We start from the raw sequence: 18188 nt of genomic DNA, 5'->3' as shown, positions 1-18188 counted from the left end.
TAATGTCGCGGTGCCAAACGTTGAATAGATACTCCGTCCAGCGCCATTTTAGTAGTTTTCCTCCGTTATTTTTATTATACCTGTTACTTTCCTTTTACCCTCCGCATATTTTCTCGCACAGACACCACAGTGTTTGTCCTCGGCCTCCGATCCTATCAGACTTGGTCACACGTATACCTAGAAACTAATTTGAAGGACGTACTCTCTACACATGCGCAGCCTTTTTTCCAAGCGCACGTTTTTTTTTTGTTTTCTTCAATTTGGCGAGCAAACCTCTTCTCATGTCAGTTATTAAATTTGCCGCTTTCTTTTCCCGGGCCGTGTGTGTCATCCGCTGCTATACTTTTGTAATATATTAATAAACATATTGTATTTATATTTATTTGAAATATAGGGTCGAGGCACGAAACGTTGATTACATACTCTGTCCACCGCCATTTTAGAAGTTTTCCTCCATTATTTTTATTATACCTGTTACTTACATTTTACCTTCCACATATTTTCTCTGTGATCGATGAGATTTCCTGCCACAGACACCACGGTGTTTGTCCTTGGCCTCCGATCTTATCAGACTTGGTTACACGTATACCTAGAAACTAATTTGAAGGACGTAAGCCACAGTCATTAGAATGCGTGTTCTCAACACAAAGACATTATTAAGATTATGCGTTTATCATGCGTGGTAAATGCATACCAGTTGAAAAAGCATGTGTGGTAATGCCATATGCGTGATAATGGCTTTGTGGTGATGATCAGGCATTGTAATGGCTGTTTCCCCCCAGGACACTGCAGAAACCGGTCCTGGGTGTGGTGGACTCCAGGGCACCAGGTGGAGGGCCACGCAGCACCTCTCATACAATATAGAAGTGTTTGTGGTGTTATTGTATCCGTGGTTTGAGGGGCATCATTGAGGCGCATACGCTTAATTTTGTAGGGGGGTAGGCCTTGCATGGGGAAATGTCGCAAGAGGTTTGTAAATGTGGTACACATTGTTTCGTATTAGTTTTATTTCTTTACCATGTTATAGTGTATCCAGAGAAAATATAACTCAGTACTTTTCAATCCTAGTCTTGAACATCTTACTATAGTACTTCAACATTTTAAATATTATTTTCATTGTGTATCGTCACCCGCCACAGAGAAAAAGTAGTATGTAATTTTTTAATTAAGTTTTATGAAAAGAATAACTGTAAACGAAACTTAATGATAACTATGTAATAAAGAAATAGAAAAATAACTTTAAAAAAATAGTATAAACAAATTGCGAAGTTGACTCCAAAAGACGTACGATTGGTAATCTGCAAAACAAAAAAGAAAATTAGAGTTTAGAATTATGTAGGTGTGACTAAATGAGCTGAAGCATTACAAGTCAAGGTAACACTACGATTTTACGTGTGCTGTGTGCCTGGTACATTTCACTTCTGTTATAGTGCCGCGTTCAAGTGGTGTCTATATGGAAGTGCCTACTGCATCACTGACACAAAAGTTGCACAACGGGATTGTAAATATGGCGACTTATTTCTAATGCATTGTAATGAAGGCATTGTATATCTAGGCCTCTGTGCTTACCATTGTATAAACACTGCGGCCAGTGGAATTCAAAACTTGAAGACTTCTTTGCTTTTACATGTGAAAGCAGACTGCATTTTCTATAATTTTAAAAGAGAAAGAGAAATGATGTCACAGAGAGTGAGAGAGGGAAAACAACATTAAAACGATCTCACAGAGTCTGGAGTTGAGATTTTTTCTTGAAAAGTTAGACGTAGATTTACGAGCTGCTTGAGTCACTTTTCCCATGCTAAAAGTGACCCAAAAGTGGCATAATAAGCTTGTAGATCTGTTTGTCAGACTGTTGTAACCTATCTGTTGTCACTGCTCGGAGGTAATTATACATTTCAACACAGTGAAGCTGGTGCACACTACCCACTGTCTCCTTTCACAAATGAAGGTAACACTATAGTTTTACGTGTGCAGTGTGCTAGTACATTTCAGTTCTGTTATAGTGCAGCGATCAAGTGGTGTCAATATGGAAGTGCCTACTGCTTTACTGACACAAAAGTGGCAGAACGGTATTGTAAATATGCCCACTTATTTCTAATGCATTGTAATGAAGGCATTGTATATCTAGGCCTCTGTGCTTACTGTTGTATAAACAGTGCAGCCACTGGAGTTCACAACTTGAGTTCAACTGTTGTTCTAGACGTCAAAACAGACAGCAGTGTCTATAAGTTTAAAAGAGAAAGAGAAATAATGTCACAGAGTGAGAGAGAGAAAGAAAGATAGAGAAAACAACATTAAAACAGTCTGGAGTTGAGATTTTTTCTTGAAAAGTCAGACGTAGATTTACAAGCTGCTTGCGTCACTTTTCCCATGTTAAAAGTGAGACAAAAGTGGCGTAATAAGCTTGTAGATCTGTTTGTCAGACTGTTGTAACCTATGTGTTGTCACGGAGCTAATTTAACCTTTTAGACAGTGAAGCTGGTGCACACTACCCACTCACTCCTTTCACAGATAATTTGTTGTTGTTTCGGAAACAAAATTGTTTGTCACCTAGTGCCATTGGCGTGATTGAAACATGGTGCTCTACATGTGGAAGAACCCTTCACTGTAATCAAGAGAGTTAATCATTTCAATTCAGATAAGGTTGTATACAGCAGAGTGGAGATAGCAGCGTCCAAATCTTTAAAAAAGAAAGAGAAATGATGTGAGAGAGTAAGAAACAGAAAGGGAAAAAAGTATATTAAAACGTGGGAGACACACACACGACAGGGGAGGGGTACGTGAAGCCAGAGGCGCAACCAGTCAAAAATAACAGGGGGGGCTAGAAAAAATTTGGAGTGGGGGCTTTAGTTCAAGCAAAAAGAAGAGTGGAGCTGCAGGGGCTGTAAGCGGGGGGGATTATCAAAGCCTCATTAACAAGCAAAATGTATTTAAAAGACCTGTCACGTACTCGGGTGCGAGTGTGTGTGGGCCCAGGAAGCTATGTCATCCTTGCTAAAGCCCCTTTAGCCCAATGTCTTTTTTTGCACCTGCTGCATACTACATATTCTCCCCTTTGACAGATAACTTGTCGTTTCAGAAACAAGCTTGTTTGTTCACCTTGTGCTATTGCTGTTGTCCGTGTTACATAATCCATCCTGAAGCTGTACATCTAAAAGATATTAAAAGAAAGATGTTATGATTGGTAATTCTTGCTATATTAATTTGGAGTTAGATAATATTGCGCTTTTATAGACGTTTGATTGTCAGATTTCTACAAACTGTTTGTATTGTGAATATATTCCAGACATTTCAGCGATTATTAAAACGTTACTGCTATTGGGGAAAAAAATTAAACATATAAATTCATACATTATGTAGCAGTGCGTTCGTCTAAAATACTAAGTCGCATTTTTGTATGTAGTCAGCTACAACCCTTTGACTCCTTGCGATGCATACTCACTGCTCCCCTTTTCGTGGAAAAGATACCTTCTTCATGAGGTAGGTCTGATCTCCAACAAAAAAGTCTCATATATGGTGCCGAGCCTTGATATCTCTATGGCTAACGATGCTCCCATCATCATCATCGCAGGTTCTTCACCCGCTCAGTGCTTCGGGCACCGCTAACTCAGTGACCAAAGAGGCCATGCATGTGGTAGTGGGCCCCTTGTTCGGTGCTTTGGAAACAACTCTAAAATGGCGTAGAACACGTGCGCCCCGTCTTTTTTATACATAGGGTCACGTGTGTAGTGACGGATGTGCTGGATAGGTGTGGTGTGGGTGTATACCATTCAAATAAACAAAGGGGGAAGTATAGAGGTAGTGGTGATAGAATCACCCTCCTTGGCTATATATACAAACAATGTGATTCTATCAATAGGTAAAAGAACAAGATTTTTTATTTTAATTTTCAAAAGTGAAGAGAGTGGAAGGCTGATCTTTGCAGATGGCAAAGGCAAGCACTATGTGCTTTTAAAATACCCCTCACACACTATTAATCCCATAATGTCATGCTTTATTATTGGTGTCTTCCTGTCCCTCTACGGGGCGGGGCGTGCTACGACCTACGAACTATGTGGGAGCACTTTACATTTGGGAATAGGCTATGTGTGATTTGCAAATTGTGTAAGTGAATGGGGGTGTGTAGGGACTTATGTGTAAAAAAATTAAAAATTTCCTGGCCAGTGGAAAAAATGATTTCTTTACTTCCCTTGCTGGAAATGTTAAAAAGGGGTTGTGGTAGGGCTGTGATGTGCCCTACTTGGTCGACATGTTTCGTAAGCAGTCCCCTACTGCTTTACTCATCAGGACCTCTATTAGTCCCTACTAAAAAACTCAGGTAGCTCACTAAGGGCCAGATGTAGGTAAATAATATTTACCGACCTCGTAAATACCGAGTCATACCGACTCGGTATTACCGAGTAGGTAAATGAGATATAGGTAACAATGCCGGTAAAAAATACCGACTCGGAACCTGTCGGTAATCGGAAACGGTATTTACCGACTCGGAATATACCTACACGGTAAAATCCGACACGGAAAAACCCAAACCGATCCACCGGTGCCATGGCCCATAGGAATGAATGGCAACTCCCGACCCGGAAAATAACGAGTCGGAAAAAACCGACCCGGTATTTACCGTGTCGGAACTATCCGCCGAAGAATTTGAAACTGACAAACATGTGTGCCTGTGAACCAATCAGGTACTACAACCACACCCAAAATCCAAGCCACAGGGGAATTAACCAATCAGATCCAAGCACCACACCCCAGTACCTGGGCCAGGCCACGCCCATGCAGGTGCAGAAACAAACAGTCAGGAGAGCAGGAGGACAGAGTGTGGAGCAGCCTTTCCTGAGACAAAGTACACAGCAAGATGGAGAGCCAGGAGGCACAGAGAGATGCTGCAGAGCGCAAAAGGAAGCAGAAGTTCAGCCAGGAGGAACTGCAGGTGCTGATTTCGGAGATAGTCAGACATTATGGCAAAATTTTGGGCAAGCAAACTCTGCATGTTGCAGAATCCATCAAACGCAGCACCTGGTTGGACATACAAGGCAAGGTCAATGCCATTGGTGTCACCCACCGTGACCTAGAAGACCTAAAAAAACGGTGGTATGACATCCGCATAATAACCAAAAAAAAGCTTGCTGCCCACCGCAAGGAAAGTGCTGCTACAGGAGGAGGAAGAAACAGAGCCCCCAGACTCACCGACATCGAGGAGATGGTCGCATCCACCCTTGAGAAGGAATGTATCCACGGAATTGGAGACGCGGATAGCTCAGCAAGAGGAGCAAAGAAACCAGGTAAGATGCAAGAACATTATCATTTACCCTTTAACCTATTCCCCTCACAGGACAAATCAGACTCCACAACAGGTTTAACTAATGTCCTGCAATGCATCCTGGGAAATGTAGTCATGTGTAGATACCTCAGAGCAGTCAGCGTGCATTGCAGCAAGGGGAGCAACAGACAAGTAGCATAGGCAAATGAGAGACAGGCAAAAGTGCTATAGAAGTGTAATTTATCTTATGACACAGGTGAACAACATTACTGACACAATGTCCATGTCTGTCCACAGGAGAGTCAAAGCGCAGCACAGCTGAGGTCAGAGAGAAGAGGAGGGAAGGAGCCGGACCTAGCACATCTCACGGAGGGCAGGAGCAAGAGCAGGCAGCCCCGATACCTGAGGAGGCAACTGCAGAAAATCCACAATCCCCTCTCCTATTCGGTAGTCAGGACACAGGAGCGGCAGAACAATCACCCACCCCCACATCACCATCCCCAGTGCTGGGAAGAGTCAGGAGCCATGATGTGCCCCCTCGCAGAATACTGCAAACATCATCGGAGGAGGAGGAGGTGGAGGGTGACACACAGGACAGAGGCAACACCGAGCAGCAGCCCAGTCCCAGAGTCACGCGGGCCAGTGTCCGAGGGCGACGGCCACGGGAGGTAGAGGATGTGCGGCAAGTCCAAGGTGTCTTCTGCGGACTGGAGGCCACCATGGTGAAGGTGCAGCGCCTGCAGGCGAAAGCAATGATGGGGGTTCAGAGGCAGGCACGCACAACAAATACTAAACTGGAAGCAGTAGGCAAGGGCATAGGGGAAATGGCAGAAAGCATGCAATCCATGGCGTCAGGAATATCAGATATCACACAGTGCATGACTGTCCTGTGTGACAAATTGGACAGGGACCATTTGGAGAGACGCAAGGCCCGTGTGGATGTGCGCCAGCAAACAAAGGCCCTGAACAGGTTTGCAACTGCTACCACTGTGCTGTGCAGACGGTCAGTCACGATGCAGGATGCCATAGTGCAGAGCTGCAACAATTTAAGTGAAGGTATGGCCAGGATGACCTCTGCTATGGAGCTGGTGCTCGCGCATCAGACAGGCACTGGAGGCGACACTTGTGCTGCCGAAAGCGAGGGGTCCACCAGCAGGAGTGGTGCAAGCACTCCTGTGCATGACTTACGGAGGAGTGGCAGGCGTGGGGGAAGTGTGACAGGCCAGCGTGAGGACATTGATTCACAGCCACAGCAGCCCCGCCCTGTGGCCCGTGGCCACAAACAATGACTTTGCACTCCACCCAAGGCTGTAGTCACGGTGGTGTTAACCGTGACAACACACTCATGGAGTGTTTGTATTAGTGAGCCCAATGTGAGCTAACAATGCTGTGGCGTAGTGAATATTAAACTACTTACACAAAGTTACATTCATGCCTGTGTCTCTTTACTCACTCAGAAATATTGTTGTGTAACCTCTGCCCGTCTCAGTCTCCCATCTGTAGCTGCTGCTGCCACTGTAGCTTGGGGCTCTGCCACCTCTGGGTCATCATCAATGTCCTCATGATATGTGAGCTCCACCTCAGTGCCTTGCTTGGTGGCGAGATTATGCAACATTGCACAGGTCGCTATTATTTTGCAGCAGATGATTGGGGTGTACTGCCGTGCACCTCCACTCTTGTGGAGGCAGCGAAACCTGCTCTTTAGGAGTCCAAATGTGCGCTCAACTACGTTTCGTGTGGATCTGTGAGCCACGTTGTATCGCCTCTCACTCCTGGTGGATGGGTTGAGGTAGGGAGTGAGCACAAAGGACCGCAGGGCATATGCACTGTCGCCTAGGGGGAGAAAGATAGACATTAATTGCAAGTACATGAGACGTAGATCTAATGTGAGTGTCAGGGTGTGTCAATGTGATTTACCTAGCAGGTATCCATTTCCAAATTCTCCGGCAAGTAGGCGTGTGTATATTCCACTATTCTGGAATATGTAAGAATCATGGGTACTTCCGGGGAACTTGGCTACGATGTCAGTGATGAGGTTACCTGCATTACATATGACCTGGACGTTGATGGAGTGCGTCGATTTGCGATTCCTGTATATGTGCTCTGTGGCTGCAGGTGGACAGAGTGGGACGTGGGTGCCATCGATGCAGCCGATCACGTGAGGGAAGTGTGCCAGTTGATAAAAGTCAGTCTTGGTTTTGGCTAAATCTGCCGGTGTAACAGGGAATTTAATATAATGCCCCATCCTCTGCATCATGGCGTCAAGAAACCTCCTGAAGAAGCGGGACAGGCAGCCCTGGGACACACCACCCACTACAGCTATCACACTCTGGTAGCTCCCTGAGGCCAGCAGGTGTAAGCTACATAGCACCTGGACATGAGGTGGGATGGCATGGGCCCTGGGTGTTGGGTGGTCCAGGAGAGGGTGTAGGTCCCTGATCAATTGCTTGATGGTGTCTGGGTGTAGCCTGTACCTCTGCAGTATTTCAGGCTCTGTCAGTTGGAGCAGTGTTATCCTCTGCCTGTACACTTGTTCCTCCCTTAGCCATTCTCTCTGTCCTGCTGCCTGTAGTCTCTGCCGTCTTGCTATGATGTAAAAAGCCGCCATCATGGGTCCTGAGGTGCATTTTGGGACTTTTTTTATAGCCCTCCCTTGGTTACCACCTGCTTTCATTGCATGGTAAATACCGACTAAAAAATACCGTTTTGCGGCAAAATCGGTATTTTTGTGCTTACCTACATCTCCATGGATGATTTTTACCGTTTATGATTTACCGAGTCGGAAAATACGAACTCGGTATTTATGTATACGGTAGATTCCGACACGGTAATTTTACCGGGTCATTCTTACCGAGTCGGTATGTTTCCGACTCGGATTTTCAGAACTCGGTAATTAACGGCCTCCTACATCTTATTTCCTCGGTAACGGCCGATTTTACTGGTTTTCGGCCGTTACCACCCGGTAAAAGCCTACCTACATCTGGCCCTAAGTGTAGTATGCATATTGTCCTAAAATAGAATAGCAAAAATCGGCTATTCTATTTCTCACTGGGGCTTGAGTTGGCCCCTTTTTTTTGAAAAAGTAGACCCAAATTGGTCTCATAAATCAGTTATTTGGCGTGCCCCATGAGCCAGCATCAGAGGATTGTCCTAGCGATCATTCACCGCCAAGCAACATCTCCACAATCCTGCCCCTGTGCTGCTCCGTGGGATGATATGGGTGTATACCAGCCATGAGAGAGTGTGTGTCGATCTGACAACTAGACCTGCAACTAAGAAATCACTACAATGGAAATCTGGGCTTTGTACTGTTGTTGTATTTTTCTGGTAGCGTAAGCACAGTACGCTTTACTAACGTATTCAATCTCGATTAATTTACTACCTCCCCCAGGGTCTTTTAAATGTTGGGAGAGGCGTCAATAATTGTGTTGACTTTTCTTCTTTAGTGGGCAGTGCTATATTGTTTTATAAAATGTATAAGTCTTCAAACTATCTTTACTCTTACGATGTACGTGTGATATTTCCGTAATTGTATTTAAAAGTAATATACGCTTTTTTAAAGTTTATAAAAACTATTTTTTTTGATTGTCCCAGATAATGTTTTCTCTTAATATGTACATTAAATACATAAATATATGTTTTTGAATAATTAGAATCTTACTTGGAGGACGTGTACGGGGCGCCGTATATGACGTCACGCGGGATATTTTTTTTTATTAAAAAGACGCAGGGTACACGTTTTGGGTGAAAAAGAAAAAAACGTGAAGCCCCTTTATTGTTAATTAGCTACCCCCCGGATTTTTAACTATATGTTTGCGGGGGGACTCATGGCTCCCCGGAGTTCCGGGGACCGCTTTCTCCTCCACTCGATTCGCTCCTCCCTCCCCCACCTCCGGGGCCTCTTTTTCTTAAAAAAACTGTGCAAAGGTGTTGCAAATGTGGTATTTTGGTTGTGTTTCTGTCTTGTAGAGGATCCAAGGGAAATATAACGTTTTTTTGTACAGCCACTACCTTTCTGCGTGTTACCATAGTAACAGTTCATGGATCACTTACGTGAGTAGAGAGGTTAGAAGTTCACCACAATATGGTGGTAATTGAAATTGTTACTATGCTGGAGATTTATACTTATTTTTTTCATAGGAACCGTTAGTCGTAGAAGAAGTTTATGGGAAAGTTTTTATTAAGGATTCCTTCCTGTTCGGGGAGTATTAGGGTGACGTGCTCCAAGCGGGACTTTACGATGTTTAATGCTCATTGGCTGTAAAGTATTAAAAGTAGAAGGCTTAGCAGTCATTCCTTGCTCTTCTTTGGAGAACATGGACATTTAATTAGCTAAAGTGTTCCGAACACAAGTTTGCTCCTTATTGAGTGGGAACGGTTCACTGATGTCAGTGATATTTTTATGTATTTTCCAAAGGAGTATGGGGAAATAAAGTAGTAGAGGGTAAGTTAGGAAAACTATTAACTGTGTACAGTGCCCATAAGGCGGTGGAGAGGAATTATGAGGTAAACAATTTTTTATATATGTTTCAAGAGACATTTATGTAACTGCCGTGTGGTGTATAAATCACGGCAGAAAAATGACAGTGTTTCTTTTATCAAGTTTGTAGGTGACATACTTCTTAGTACTACTATTTACTTATGATGTGGTGTTTACTTTCATGATGGGGAGGTGTGGTTGCGCGGCACAAAATTCAGTCTTGGTTTAAAAAAGTTTTTATTAAGCAAATACAAATAAACGTTCTTCAGAAACTGTTGCAGTATATATGAAAGGGGTGACAATTAAAAATGGAATTTCATATAATATCACTTAAGCGTGGCTGTATAGTACATTTTTGTGCTACAGTTTGTAAAAGTGTAGCCCCATATTCTTGTTGATGTAAGAGGGCATCAGTTACTTTTAGATAAAGTAGAATAGAAGTGCTAAAACAAACACTCCTGCACTACATTATCTCAGATCAAGAGAACAAGTAAAACAGTAAAATCTAAATTGTTTCATATTACATAGAAATGCATGCATTATTATTTTTAAAATTTGTATTCTGTACAATTCAAAAACATGCTGTCGTAGTGTTTACAAGTTGCAGGCTGTTCTGCTAATAAATCACATACTCACCAAAGAATATATAGAATGTTACTCTTATAATATATAGTACAGATCCTATATATTCTTTAGGGAGAAGGTGAATAGGAATCACAAATAAGAATAGAAATTAGAAAATAACATTCAGAAATGTAGGGTTTATTAAATATTTAAAGTAAGAAAGTATTCATGATAGCTATATTTTAATATATATAATAATATCTGATCAAGTTTTTATAAATATTTGATAATTATATTACAGATGGCGCTGAAAAATCTCCCATTCCTCTTCTGTAGCAATAGGACAATCTAATATAATATAATGATTGATACCATTGTTACAGTAAAAAGAAAAGGAAAATAAAGTTATGTATTTAACAGAACATCCATAATGAAATATTTTCGAGCTGTAATTATTTACTGAACTTCTTTTCTCCGGGAGGTGAAAAAATTCGATCTTCGTGGTGACGGGTCATAAACTCCTCTGAGATCATGACGGTGAGAATAATAATATGTATAGATTCTCACAGCATATGATCACAAGGGGAAAATAGACTGAAAGCTGCAAGTCGGTAACATTGCTTACTTATCGTTACTCTTTGTGACGACGGATCGTGAACTCCACTAAGATCACCAAGACTGTTAATGTTATAATATACATATTAGCAGTATGTGATATCTGGGGGAAAACACAATAATAAGTGGAAGATGGTGACATTGATTGTAAATGTTTAGGGTGTGCGTCGTCAGGTCACCAACATCTCTCAAGCGAAGTACAGTATCAATATTATAATATAAAAAGTCACTACATATAAGGTAAAAGGAGCCAGAAAAGGAGTAATATTTGTTATAATATATCTGTTTCTAAGAACAAGCTGCTGACGTTACAGAGAAAAAGGGAAAAACATGCAATAACATTTTTTTCTACATATACATTTTAAAATATTGACAAATAGTCACAATTTATAACTAAGTACTATGCCTATGCCATCTTGAAACAACTTTCAACTCCGGAATATGTTTGTTGACGTAAAAAGAGAATCCGATGCTGGAGAACGGAACCTGCAACAGAGATTGGCGATTTAGAAATAACTTGGGAAAACGAAACTAATTGCACAGTAGGTGTGGTTTATATAGCTTTTTGTTGTTTAGTAGTCTATGGAAGGAAGATGTAGCTCTGCCTATGTAGATGGCATGTTTTGCAGTTTACACATGCTCACGTTTTAACTGTTTTTCGTCTGCACGTGGTCGGAAAATTTTAAAACTGTGAAGCTGTAAAGGTTTTGATTTTTATAGTAACACGTATAACGTATTATTATCTACATACGTTGGAGAGTTTAAAAAGTGTTACTCTGTAAACTGTGTTCTTTGCATTTTCATGATTAAAAGCATCTAAATAGAAGACATATAAAAAAATATCGTTATCATTAGAAGAAAAAAAAAGGTTTAATATTTGTTATTTTTATGGTTCCTAATTTAAAAAATGCTAGCATTTGTAGATCGTAATCCTACCCTCGGAAAGGTGTGCTGGCGCTTGGGGCTTTGGGAAGGTTATTAAATAATAAATACCCTTTTTTATGCACCTGTAGACTTGGCTTTTAAACTTCCAATTGCCTAATCTGTATATTTACACTTCCTCCAAACATTTTGGTACTGCTATTTTAGTATTGCAGTGAGCCATTCAGCAGTATGTGTTTATGTATACATTGTTCCAAAAGTGAAGCTGCTGTACATTTTGCCAGACACTCTCCTTGCAGAATTGTGATAATTCAGCGAGTACCCAAGTAGTCATGGTGCAAAGTGGGCCTTAGGGCATGGACTGCTTCAAAGTCCTATACACTATGCATGCACTCTTCTATGCACGGGCAAACTTGTCTTTTATGGCTTTTATTATCCAGTCTATGTTCTTACACTTCTAGCAAACTCTTTGTGATTGCTGATTCAGTATTGTGGAGAAGTGTGGCTCAATGGTTAGATCGGCAGAGTGGAGAAGTGTGGCTGAATGGTGAGAGCGGCAGACCCTGATGCAGAAGTCTGGCCCGGGACCAGCGTTCAATTCCCGCCTTGGCGGGTCTTGGGCACAATTTCCCAGGACCTGATAATTCTTGCCTCGGTGCCTATTCTAATCATGAGTCCCACTCTGCAACTCTGGGCAATAGCTTGCTTAATATCCACAATGGCCCCAACAACTCTAGGATGCCTGGCTTCACCTTGGGGGTGCCCAGGAGTGGGCACCTCACAGGGAAAGGCCAGGAAGGGTTCCTCAGTGGTATTCGTACAAGCGCCGAGATGCCTCTGGGTAGTCGCCCGCTATACAAGTGCGTAATTATTATTATTATTATTATTATTGTAGTGAAGTATTCAGCAGAATGCCTTTATGTATGCACTGTGCTAAAAATTAAGCTCTTCCAAATTCAGACAGACACTCTCATTGCAGAACTGTAATTATCCAGTCAGTACTCTAGTAATCGTGGTGCAAAGTACGCCTCAGGCCATGTACTGCTTTAAACCTGTATAGAGTAAGCTTGCACTCTTCTATGTAGGTGTACATTTGTTTTTTATACATTCAATTGTCCAGTCTGTATCATTAGACTTTCACAATCACTCTCACTCTACTGTTTCAATATTGAAGTGAGCCATTCAGCAGTATTTCCTTATATATGTACTGTGGTAAACCTGAAGCCCTTATAAATTCAGTCATGCACTCTATTTGCAGAACTGTAATCATGCAGTCAGTACCCAAGTAATTATGGAGCAAAGTAGGCCTTAGTATATGTACTGCTTCAAACTCCTATTTACTATGCATGTACTGTTCTATGCACCTGCAAATTTACCTTTTATATTTTTGAATTCCCCAGTCTCTATCCTTACACTTCCAGCGAACACTCCGTCATTCCTCTTATAGTTTTGTAGTGGCTCAATGATCAGTGTGTAGTAATCCATTCTCTACATTGAAACAGTAATCAGAAGATGTAAAATAAGTGGTACATTCCCAGAGATATGGCAGTTATTGTGCACTGTGATATCAGCACAATAGATGCACCGTATTTACAATATAGTGTATTATGGAGCAAAAACGGCACAGATATGTGATGTATTTGTGTTGTGAAGGTGGTGCATTGCTTGACTCGCGTTCCAAGTGCCACGCAGCTCCAGCAATGCTCTTGGGGTTCTATGCTCACAAAGCTGTCAATCCTTACACCTGTTTCAAGCAGGAGCAGGGTGTTGATGTAGCATAGCACTAAAAGTGACTAAATGAAATATTATAGATTTCACTCAGTCAATTTTAGGAGGTGTTCCTATGCTAGAACACTTGCACTCCCACCCCCCCTCTCTGCGCAGGAAAGTCTCTTTCTGGCGCAGGGCTTTAGAATATGATGCACCTTCCATATGCATCACATTGTAAATATCAGGTACTATTGTACATCTTTTGCAACACCGCAGCATCACAAAAGTGACAGAAAAGATGTGTAAAAGACGTACAAAAGGGTTGTAAATTCGCTCCTAACACATACAAATTCACCCAGGCAGTTTCACTAGCAGTGCAAATTGAAGTATAGACTTCTAATATATTGTATATGGATGTGTTACATTGAAGTGCTTCGGAGGTACTACAGTATAGTATATGTAAACACCTTATACATTTATGCTGTAGCACTCTCTTATACTTTTTGGACTTTCACATTCACCATACACTACTAATTCATTCGTTCATTTATGCACTACACATTCATTCTGACAAAGTTTTACACACTAATATAGAAATATAGTTCTTTTTAAGCCAGTGGAGGTAGTTCTGAAAAGAAGTGTTTTTTTCTTTTTAGTTTTCTATATTTTTTTTATTTTTTCAGGAAGTTTTTAGTTGTTTTTCTTTAAAACCAAAAAAATGAAACTGGAAACAAAAAAACTGTGGAACAGGAAGAAAAAAGAAAAAAATTATTATTGTTTTGGGCAACGGTATATATATATATATATATATATATATATATATCTATTCACTGAAAAAAACATAGGTTTCAAGCCTTATATAGTTAGGAATTAGCATTTAAAAAACCTTTGAAATTCACTGAAAAACCCATAGGTTTCAGGCCTTATATAGTTAGGAATTAGCTTTTAAAAAACCTTTGAAATTCACTCAAAAAACTATAAGTTTTAGGGGTGTTATAGTTAGCTGGACATTTCACTCATACAAAACCATTGAAATTGCTCCTATATAGGGGCCTATTAGGATGGCGGACGGAAACGGGTGCCATCCGCCATGGTCGCGGCAAAATCACTCCCGACCGCACCGCGGAGAATCCGCGGTTGCGATTAGGATATTTATGTCAAGAAACTCCGACCGCGGCGGACGGATCACATCAAACACCGTCCGCAGCGGACGGACCACACCAAAGACCGCCCCAAGCGGACGGTAGCAAAGAAACACCCTCCGCCGTGGGCAAACATGACCGCGGGAACAGGTCCAACCGCCGCTATACCTGCGGAGGGTCCGTCCGCGCGATTAGGATAACGCCGCCATTCCAACGGAACTCACCACCGTCCCCGACCGCCGCGGAAACAATAAATCGCCAAACGGACCATGACTGTGGAAGGACCACACAAACACCATCCCTGCCGTCAAACCGATTACAAAATGGCAGATGGAAGTAAATAGAATATACACTAAACAGGACACCCAACCACCTGAAACACCAACCCCCAGCAACTACATGCCCCAATGACACCCCCCAAGCACCGAAAAATGCACCAAAATCACCACACCCACAGAACACCTGATTGCCAACAACCATTGGGACACCACCACCACACAGAGTATAAAATGAATCCCTCCCACTACCATAGTCCTTTGCATCACAGCATAGCTGCAAGCAAGAGCCACAATACCACTAACAGCAGACACACACAAACAAACATACAACCTGCACACAAACACACCCACCACACAAACCCCCACAACGCCATCCCTACACACCACACACCTGCACACCCCACCCCACCCCACCCCACCCCACCAACACCTTGCATATCACACACCATGGCACCAAAGAAAAATCCCAAATTCACAGACAGTGAGTTGAAGGTCATAGTGGATGAAATCATCCGTGTCGAACAACATCTTTTCATCACCCTAGTCCAGCAGACCAACTTGGCAACCAAAAAGAACTTGTGGGACAGGATAGTGACCAGAGTCAATGCCTCCCCCTTACTCGGGACATGCATGAGGTAACGACGGAGAGAGTGTGGCCTCATTTAAACCTGAGTTTGAGTCCAGGAGAGGTGAGGTCCATTCCCCGGTATTGCTGGATCACGTTTAGGATCCACTTACACGGAGGAGCAAGAATCAACTTATTGTATCCTTTCACTCATCATTGTATATGTTACATTTATTAGTAATTTTTGCCCTCACATTTCGCAGTAGCAACGTTACGAACAGAGGCCCTGAAGAAAGCCTTGGGTCTTCCCCATGGAGGCTGAAACATGTTGGCCATTATGCAGTAGATTTGTTCCACACTGCACCCTTGCACTGTTCTTTTAATCAGGAAGAGGCCATATTCCTAATAAAATTGTTTATTGTTGTTCTCTATCCTATTTTAACTCACTACACTCTTGGTTTGCACTGCACTTCTACCCATTGGTCTATATCTATTTGGTCTTCATGTGCTTGTGGGCAGTGACCCCGCTCTCCTACAGGGTAATAGTTGGTCTCAATGATCTAGAGACCCATTGCCTCCGAGGGATGACCAGATGATAAAATTGATCATACAAAACTTTGATGGGTATCCCATGAACTGAGCGGGTTCTATCCACAATCACTGACACACCTGCTGTTTAAACATTGTTTATTCCACTTCAATAATCGTTGTATTTTTTAGATTTGATCTAGTATGTATTGAGGTTTTAGTATATTCCTCTTTTTGAGACCCCTAGGTTTTTTTGTTATTAAAAAACAGAGTCAATGCGTCAGGGACCGTGCCACGCACCAAACACGAGATCCGGAGGCGGTGGCACGACCTCAAGGCAAGGGTGAAAGGCATTAGGGCGAAGAACCACCTGCGGGCACACCACACTGGCGGTGGCACTCCCCCGGAGCCCATACCATTTGCAGAATGGGAGGAGAAGGTGCTGGGCATAATGCACCCTGAGAGCCTGGAAGGAATCGAGGAGGGACTAGAGGCTGGCAAGTACAAACCAATGACCACTATCACACTGCCATGATCTACCTTGCACAACTGCCAACACACATCTCCCTGGCTCAAATCCATGCATGTGTGCCACATAGTCACCCAAATGTGAAGTCCTGGGCTCAAATGCACCCACCATGACCAAACACAAATGTTGCCTCCTACCTTCCCAGCCTTGCATGTTGTCAAAGCAGCCAGCACCACAACTCCCAACAGGCCTCCATGTCTACAGGGAGGGTGGTGGTGGGTGGGGGGTGTGAGAGAGGTGGGTGGGGTGTGTGAGAGAGGTGGGTGGGGGCTGTGAGAGACCAGCACTACAACTCCCAATAGGCCCCCATGTCAAAAGGGAGGGGGGTGTGGGGTGTGAGAGAGGTGGGTGAGGTGTGTGAGAGAGGTGGGTGAAGGCTGTGAGAGACTAGCACTACAACTCCCAACAGGCCCCCATGTCACAAGGGAGGGTGGTGGGGGGGTGGGGTGTGAGAGAGGTGGGTGGGGTGTGTGAGAGATGTGGGTGGGAGCTGTGAGAGACCAGCACTACAACTCCCAACAGGCCCCCATGTCTACAGGGAGGGTTGTGGGGGGTGGGGGGTGTGAGAGAGGTGGGTGGGGTGTGTGAGAGAGGTGGGTGGGGGCTGTGAGAGACCAGCACTACAACTCCCAACAGGCCCCCATGTCACAAGGGAGGGTGGTGGGGGGTGTGGGGTGTGAGAGAGGTGGGTGGAGTGTGTGAGAGAGGTGGGTGGGGGCTGTAAGAGACCAGCACTACAACTCCCAACAGGCCCCCATGTCATGTGTGGACCTCTGGTCCACACCTTCTTCCTCCCCACTATCCTCATCAGTGGACATGGGTGGGATGGGAAGCGGAGCAACCTGTTGGTCTTCAGGGTCCATGATCAGTTCAATGTTATTGCGCAAGGCCAGGTTGTGGAGCATGCAGCAGGCAATCACGATTTGGCATACTTTGCCTGGTGAGTATGGCAGGGCCCCTCCGGTTTTATCCAGGCAGTGAAACCTAGACTTCAGCAGTCCAAAAGTATGTTCAATGACCCGACGTGTCCTCCCATGGGCCTCATTATAACGCAATTCACCAGGGGTTGTCGGATTCCGTATGGGGCTCAGCAGCCAGGGGCGGTTTGGGTACGCAGAGTCGCCTAGGAGGGGGGATGACAGACACAAATATCATTAATACAATTGTCCTCACAGCACACTCACCTACAAGCCACGCACTTTCTGGACGCAGATTAGCCATCAGTTGGGGGACAATGCTGCTCCGCAGGATGTGGGAGTCATGGGCGGACCCGGGAAATCTGGCACACACATGGGAGACGATGTTGTCAGCCAGGCACACCACTTGCAGGTTGATCGAATAGTAGTGCTTCCGATTCCTATATACAGGTTCACGTGCCTGGGGTGGTATGAGACCAATATGTGTTCCATCAATGGCACCCACTACGTGTGGTATCTGGGCCAGGGCATAGAAGTCCCCTTTGACTGCTGCCAACTCTGACAGGACGTGGAAAATAGATGTAATCATCCTTGTAAAGCATCATGGCATTCAGAACATCCCGCAGTACCATGCTGAACATGGATTGTGACATCCCCCCAGCATGACCAACTGTGTACTGGAAAGTGCCAGTTGCAAAGAAGTGAAGTGCTGCCATCA

The sequence above is a fragment of the Lissotriton helveticus genome, chromosome 6 (genome assembly GCF_964261635.1).
Source record: "Lissotriton helveticus chromosome 6, aLisHel1.1, whole genome shotgun sequence".
NCBI lineage: Eukaryota > Metazoa > Chordata > Amphibia > Caudata > Salamandridae > Lissotriton > Lissotriton helveticus.
Note: the sequence above shows the minus strand (reverse complement) of the source record.